This window comes from Carassius carassius, chromosome 9 (genome assembly GCF_963082965.1).
Source record: "Carassius carassius chromosome 9, fCarCar2.1, whole genome shotgun sequence".
In the NCBI taxonomy this organism is placed as follows: domain Eukaryota; kingdom Metazoa; phylum Chordata; class Actinopteri; order Cypriniformes; family Cyprinidae; genus Carassius; species Carassius carassius.
Window position 1 is genome coordinate 5,114,482 of NC_081763.1, and position 8,676 is coordinate 5,123,157.

The following is an 8,676-nucleotide window of genomic DNA, read 5'->3' on the forward strand; positions in this document are numbered from 1 at the left end:
CTTTCAGCTGTGAGTCCCATAATGGGGGGTGCTGGCTAACAGGTTAAATGGGATCCAGGTGGTGGAGATGGGTAGGTTTAGGGGTGGAAATGGGATCCAGGGGGTGAAGATGAGTAGTTTTAGGGGTGGAAATGGGATCCAGGAGGTAGAGATAGTTTGGGTTTCGGGATATGTAAAGTGGGAGGAGTTCGATCTCAAGATGGAGTTGGTGCACTACTGTAATACCTTACATGGATACTTACATGGTAACTCCTCAGGAACTGTCAACAATATAAAATGTAACATTATGCAAACTGACCACAATTTATATGTAAAGCCTAACTTACTGGCCACTGCTGTTTAACATCAAAGTAATTATATGATAAATCTAATATAAAGTGTAACACTTTCTTCACCAAAAAGTGCTGTTAGTCATGTTACACATTTGTACTTTCGTTACCAGAAAGTGTTGTTACCAACGTCTTGTTACACATGTGTACTTACACATACCATTCAGTGGCTTGTTACATATGTGTAGTTACACAAACATTACAGCTGTAGATACTATGTACCAATGTGTACTTATACTGTGGTTACATACTACGTACTAGGGGTGTAACGGTACGAAAAAATCACGGTTCGGTAAGTACCTCGGTTTTAAAGTCACGGTTCGGTTCATTTTTGGTACAGTAAGGGAAAGAAATGCAAAAATTTAACTGCAGGTTGTTTATTACTATAAACTTTTTTTAACAATTTGTTTACACTTTTTTAAAATACTTTTTAATAAAATAAATAATAAAATATAATTTATAATAAAATAAAAAAAGAATAAGAAATAAAATACTGCTGCAAAGTTCTCCACTAAATAAAATACTCTCAGTCTCAAACCAATATCATATAATAAAATATAATGAAAAATATTAATAAATAACTATGATTACAGTGCAGCATTACCAATCCCAGCTTGTAGGCCTGCTCATATTTAAAAAATATATATAACTTTTCCAAAGTGTGAAGTGCAGCAACTACAGTTTCAGTTTTTAGACCTGCTCAGATTTCGTTATTGCGTTGGACCGACCGGAATTAAGAGCAAAGGTATGTTTAAATGCCGACGGGAGCTGCGTTTGAATTACAATCGTTTTTTTCCTAGTTTTAGTGATGTTCACACTCGCGTGATGCCTTTTGAAAACATTAGGCCGGTGACACACTGGCATATTGCACCTGTCAAACATAGTTTATTTTGCCGTCAATACTGTTGACGGTGTCCTTTATCAGTAGGCTTTATATTTATGCTCAACATGAAGTATAGATATTGTTGTCGTGAAGACAAGATCCTGGTCTGTCGGCGGCCACCCTCTATGTCACCTACAGCAGCAGCAGCGCACCAGCGCCGCGTCAGGAACGATTCTGGTGTGTAAAGACACAGAAAACGCGAAGCAACTGACACGCAGCAGAAACGCACGCTCACGCCACGCAGCCAGTGTGTCACCAAGCCTTAGAATCAGCTGCAGGGTGGGATTTGTACTGAACACGGAGACGTCCGCCACTGAATATATTCGTTTGGAAACACGAAAATGTGCCTATGTTCCGCAAACAAAATATTGCATTCGGTCACTCTGTACACATGTGCACCAAACTGAAAGCCCTGTACCGAAACGGTCCGGTACGAATACATGTACCGTTACACCCCTACTACGTACACATATAGTTAATATGTAATAGGGCTGGACGATTATGGCCTAAAATCAGAACCTTGTTTAATTGAACATTTTACCTCGATTACGATTAATGAACAATTATTTTGTTTCTGTTTTGTTTTTTTGCCCTCATAGTTCACTAACAAGGTTTGTACTGTAAATATGATTGACTGTTAAAGGTGAGATTTTTTCCTATTGAAAGAGCGATCTGACATCATAGCTCACTATCAGCAGTTATTTGATCTATGTTAGTAACATTTCTTACTAGTGTTGGGTATCGTATGAATTTTATCGATTCCGATTCTGATTCTGCTTATCGATTTCGATTCTAATCGATTCCAATAAGATAAAAAATCCAATATAAAAAAATAAATAAGTCAAACATTTAGATGTCAAACATGTATTCTGTCTTTTTACAAAGCATTCTGTTGCAGCTGAATAACATGAGCAAACATCAGCAGCCTACAAAACACTGCAAGAGGAATTTTGCCTGTGCTTTAAAAAAAAAGAACATAGTAAAAACATCTAGATTTATATAAATTTCAAATATTAAAGTGTTAAAGACAAGTAAACAGTCAGTAATAAGATAGGAACAAACAAATCAATTAGCAATATCATAAATAAATACAACTAAACAAAATTTCAGGTACAGAAACTGTAATTAAAAGTTTAAAACACTGCACAGTTTTCTTTTTATAAATAAAATAAAGATTAATCAATTAAAGTTATTAAATATATTCAGTCAAGATCAGTGAATGCTGCACACAAACAGGGCGCAAATTCTTTCCATTCCTGCACTTAATCGTTTTTATTCAAATTGAAATGCGAACACAGGAATTGTTAAGCAGAATCGAAATGCACGCGTCTTATCGAATACCCGGTTCTTGGAAATGGAAACCAGTTTTTGATTCCCATCCCTATTTCTTACAGATTATTGCTCGGTGTTAGAGATAAATAAAGATCAGATAAAGATAAATTAGCACAGTACCAGTACAAGTGATTGCGTGTGTAAATTAGTCATACCGTCTCTATATTATTGTGAAGCTGAGGGTTGTAAATAGCTTAGTTTCTTCTAAAGTAGAAAGATATGCTATAATAAGTTTTGAGATTCTAAGCTACTTTAAGCTACTAGTGATAAATCACAGGACAGCGCTGACAACTAGTTTCTGCGTTCCTCTGTGCGCGCGATCTTCACAGCTACTGTTTATATGAGTGTTCGTGCCACAATGCAGCTGCGCAAACATGGTAGCTTGATATAATAATACACATCCGAAATCATACTCTAGACTTAATACTGTCACTGATGTTGATAGTGTTGAAATTATGCAGCCAAGTGATGATATCTCAGATCATTATTTAGTTTTGTGTAAACTTCATATAGCCAAAATTGTAAATTCTACTTCTTGTTACAAGTATGGAAGAATCATCACTTCTACCACAAAAGACTGCTTTTTAAGTTATCTTCCTGATGTATCCAAATTCCTTAGCATATCCAAAACTTCAGAACAACTTGATGATGTAACAAAAACTGTGGACTCTCTCTTTTCTAGCACTTTAAATACAGTTGCTCCTTTACGCTTAAGGAAGGTTAAGGAAAACAGTTTGACACCATGGTATAATGAGCATACTCACACCCTAAAGAGAGCAGCCCAAAAAATGGAGCGCAGCTGGAGGAAAACAAAACTAGAGGTATTTCGTATTGCTTGGCGGGAAAGTAACCTATCCTACAGAAAAGCATTAAAAACTGCTAGATCCGATTACTTTTCTTCTCTTTTAGAAGAAAACAAACATAACCCCAGGTATTTATTAAATACAGTGGCTAAATTAACGAAAAATAAAGCCTCAACAAGTGTTGACATTTCCCAACACCACAGCAGTAATGACTTTATGAACTACTTTACTTCTAAAATCGATACTATTAGAGATAAAATTGCAACCATTAAGCCGTCAGCTACAGTATCACATCAGACAGTGCACTATAGACCCCCTGAGGAACAGTTCCACTCATTCTCTACTATAGGAGAGAAAGAATTGTATAAACTTGTTAAATCATCTAAACCAACAACATGTATCTTAGACCCTAAACCATCTAAGCTCCTAAAAGAGGTGCTTCCAGAAGTCATAGATCCTCTTCTGACTATTATAAATTCCTCATTGTCATTAGGATATGTCCCCAAAACCTTCAAACTGGCTGTTATTAAGCCTCACATCAAAAAACCACAACTTGACCCCAAAGAACTAGTTAATTATAGACCAATCTCGAATCTCCCTTTTCTGTCCAAGATACTAGAAAAGGTGGTATCCTCACAATTATATTCCTTCTTAGAGTAAAATGGTATATGTGAGGATTTCCAGTCAGGATTTAGACCGTATCATAGTACTGAGACTGCTCTCCTTAGAGTTACAAATGATCTGCTCTTATCATCTGATCGTGGGTGTATCTCTCTATTAGTTTTATTGGATTTTAGTGCTGCGTTTGACACAATTGACCAAAACATTCTTTTGCATAGACTTGAACACTTTGTTGGCATTAATGGAAGTGCTTTAGAATGGTTTAAATCGTACTTATATGACCGCCATCAGTTCGTAGCAGTGAATGAAGATGTATCATACTGATCACAAGTGCAGTATGGAGTACCTCAAGGCTCAGTACTAGGGCCGCTACTCTTCACGCTTTATATGTTACCCTTGGGAGATCTCATCAGGAAACATGGTGTTAGCTTTCACTGTTATGCTGATGATACTCAGCTCTATATTTCTTTGCGGCCCGGTGAAACACACCAATTTGAAAAACTAATGGAATGCATAGTCGATATAAAAAACTGGATGACGAGTAATTTCTTACTGCAAAATTTTGAAAAAACAGAGGTGCTAATTATATGACCTAAAAACTCTGCTTGTAATAACCTAGAACACTGTCTAAGACTTGATGGTTGCTCTGTCAATTCTTCGTCATCAGTTAGGAACCTAGGTGTGCTATTTGATCGTAATCTTTCCTTAGAAAGCCACGTTTCTAGCATTTGTAAAACTGCATTTTTCCATCTCAAAAATGTATCTAAATTACGGCCTATGCTCTCAATATCAAATGCAGAAATGTTAATCCATGCATTTATGACCTCAAGGTTAGATTATTGTAATGCTTTATTGGGTGGTTGTTCTGCACGCTTAGTAAACAAACTACAGCTAGTCCAAAATGCAGCAGCAAGAGTTCGTACTAGAACCAGGAAGTATGACCATATTAGCCCGGTCCTGTCAACACTGCACGTGCTCCCTATCAAACATCGTATAGATTTTAAAATATTGCTTATTACTTATAAAGCCCTGATTGGTTTAGCATCTCAGTATTTGAATGAGCTCCTTTTACATTATAATCCTCTACGTCCGCTACGTTCGCAAAACTCAGGCAATTCGATAATACCTAGAATATCAAAATCAACTGCGGGCGGCAGATCCTTTTCCTATTTGGTGCCTAAACTCTGGAATAACCTACCTAACATTGTTCGGGAGGCAGACACACTCTTGCAGTTTAAATCTAGATTAAAGACCCATCTCTTTAACCTGGCTTACACATAACATACTAATATGCTTTTAATATCCAAATCCGTTAAAGGATTTTTAGGCTGCATTAATTAGGTAACCGGAACCGGGAATACTTCCCATAACACCCTATGTACTTGCTACATCATTAGAAGAATGGCATCTACGCTAATATTTGTCTGTTTCTCTCTTATTCCGAGGTCACTGTAGCCAACAGATCCAGTCTGTATCCAGATCAGAGCGTCACTGCAGTCACCCGGATCCAGTACGTATCCAGACCAGATGGTGGATAAGCACCTAGAAAGGACCTCTACTGCCCTGAAAGTCAGCGGAGACCAGATACAGATCCCCTGTAAAGACCTTGTCTCAGAAGACCACATGGACAAGACCACAGGAAACAGATGATTCTTCTGCACAATCTGACTTTGCTGCAGCCTGGAATTGAACTACTGGTTTCGTCTGGTCAGAGGAGAACTGCCCCCCCAACTGAGCCTGGTTTCTCCCAAGGTTTTTTTCTCTATTCTGTCACCGATGGAGGTTCGGTTCCTTGCCGCTGTTGCCTCTGGCTTGCTTAGTTGGGGTCATTTCATCTACAGCGATATCGTTGACTTGATTGCAAATAAATGCACAGACACTATTTAACTGAACAGAGATGACATCACTGAATTCAATGATGAACTGCCTTTAACTATCATTTTGCATTATTGACACACTGTTTTCCTAATGAATGTTGTTCAGTTGCTTTGACGCAATGTATTTTGTTTAAAGCGCTATATAAATAAAGGTGACTTGACTTGACTTGACATACGATCATCTAATAGCTTGAATGTCCACACCATAAAACAAATACAACTGACAAAGTTTAGTGAAGACCTCACCGCTCGCGCGCCATCACTATGAGTTGAACGGCCGTTCACCTCCGTGTTTTGCTTTTATGCCACTGACTGGACGGGGTCATGTGGCTACACAGGCGGTAGTATGCTTTTAAGGGGGAAATATTAACAGGATTAAAAAAACGAAATAACCGACATGGGAAAATTACGTCGGTTATAGTTTCTGAATTTCGGTTTCGATTACTTTTCGATTAATCGTCCTGCCCTACTATGTAAGGTATTAGGGACACTTAATATAAAGTGGGACCCAATGGGGTCCTTGTTTTGAGCAGTCATAACTTAGCAGCCAAGTTACAAATAATTTCTACTTCTGTAATATGGCATAATTCTGATTGAAATATGATTTTCAATGAAGAAAAGAAAAAAATGTGGTTCCTGATTTTATACATGGGGAATACATTGAATATTGAAAAATAAGTGGTTGGACCACAAATATTAGTTTTCTCTAAAATAACATGCACTGATGAATTGTTCACAAGACGGCCAGGGTTAACTTTGATTTCATGCTGAATTTATGGTCCGTTCACACTGACAAGACAAAGGAACTGGTTAGAGTTGGCACCAAAATCTGATTCGGACTTTTAATATTCTGCTAATGAGCAGTGATGTGATGCAATGACTATCAATGGAACTGAAGTCAGTGGACTGGCAATCTGCAAACTATGCTTCTTACTGTGTTTCAAATTGTGAATCCCCCCAATAACGTGGGGCAGTATGAACATCCTCTACTAACATAGACAGATTGACTGGTGGCCTTACTGTCAGTATGAAAAATGGTGTAAAAAAGTGTGAGCGACTGACCCTGAGCTGTTTTTGTCTCCTGTTTTCAGCTTCCTGTATCTGTTGTTTGAGATGAAAGACAGTCTGTTCCAAATCTTCAATCACCTCTGATGCCTGACAACAAGACGAACTACATTCATAATATGCTATGAACCCATTCACTTTGAGATTACAGACAATCGTTGACATCAAAAACACGGATCAGCTTAATTCCAAAACCTAGCAGACTACCTTCCAGGACAGCCACCTGATGCAAAGGCCCTTCAGTACATAAAAAAGTAGACAAAGTATACACTTCATATTTTTTATTTAAAAGAACTACACTAATAGCAAAGTCAAATAAACTTTATTTGGCACATCGGTCTCGGAATACATTTTGACAAGGTCAGTGCACTATCCAAGAGTCAATTATAAACAGACTTTTAAGGACAGAAAATCCCCAATATTTCTGCATTTTTGTGGTTGTTAGAATATCTTGGAATCCTAATACAGCCTAATGTTAAATTCATACTCTAGGAATCAACTGTGAGTTTTACTTGACTCTCTTCTGCACTTCATGTGAGTAAAAAACATTTGGGTGGAAATAGCTGATCAATAATTGAGTTTCAGTTCAGTCACTTCATTTGGGTTGCTGCAATCAAAAGTAGCTGTCGATGTAAACAGCAGAAAGAGATGCAGGGTTTGTAACAAAGCTAATATATCAGGAATCGTTCCTAAATTTGCATATCAAGTTAATTCAGTTAAAGCAATGCTCTCAGCTCAAAAACAAAATTAAGCTGTCAATTAGGGAATAAGAGTGAGCAAAGCATTTGTAGTTGTGAGTGGTGAGTGAAGATGCAGAGACTTGACTGCAGAGAGGGCATGCTCCTGCTGGAAGTGGCTCAAGTCAGCGTTATGTCTGGCTGAAGTTTTCCCTCGGCAGGGATATGCTCCTAAATCATACAAACAATATTTTATTAGAGTTATAAAAATCTTGAAACACAGTAGCTCCAATCTCTTCACTCTATTACACTGAATTAATCTCACTTAGCGAATTGCAATGCATTGTATGTGAATGATATATGCAGTCAGGTGTATTTATGATGCAGTACATCTTTTTTGGAGCAGAGCTATGATTTTACATCAAAGCTCTGCAGTTGCCAACAGTCGTATCTGAGCTTTTCGGACAGATCGGGTGGTTTTCCTGTACTTGTGGTTGGCCTCTTGAAGCTCACCACTGATGGAGGCGATATGAATCTCTAACTCTGCTTTCTCCTGAGTGACCTTCTGCTGGAGCAGGTTCCCCTTCTGCACCACCACTGAGAGCAGCTTCACCCGTGTCTCCAGCTCATGCAACACCTGCTCCTAGAGGAACCAAACAGAAAAAGAAAGATAAGAGAAAGGGACTGAGGAAGTATTGTTGAATGGTTTATTCAAATAGTTCACACAGTGCTGCAATCCATGTTTTCACTGTTAAACACACGATTATATATATATTTTCTGAAATAGTAAGGAATCTCTGGATCCAAAAATAGAAGTATTGTTTTTCATGTTAGCTAACTTAGTATATAAGTATAAAAAAACAAAACTACACATGACTGCAAGCCTTAAGTGAGCAGAATAACATAGGTGGACTTTAAATGATTAATTGCTGCTTTGAATTATTACGTAATTGTGGCATCCATAATTGTAAATCATGATTATAAATTTGATTAATTGTGCAGCCCTAATTTCATGTTTTTATTGTATTTTTGATCAAATATATTGCAACCTTGTTGATCATGAGAGACTTTAAAAACATTAAAATATCT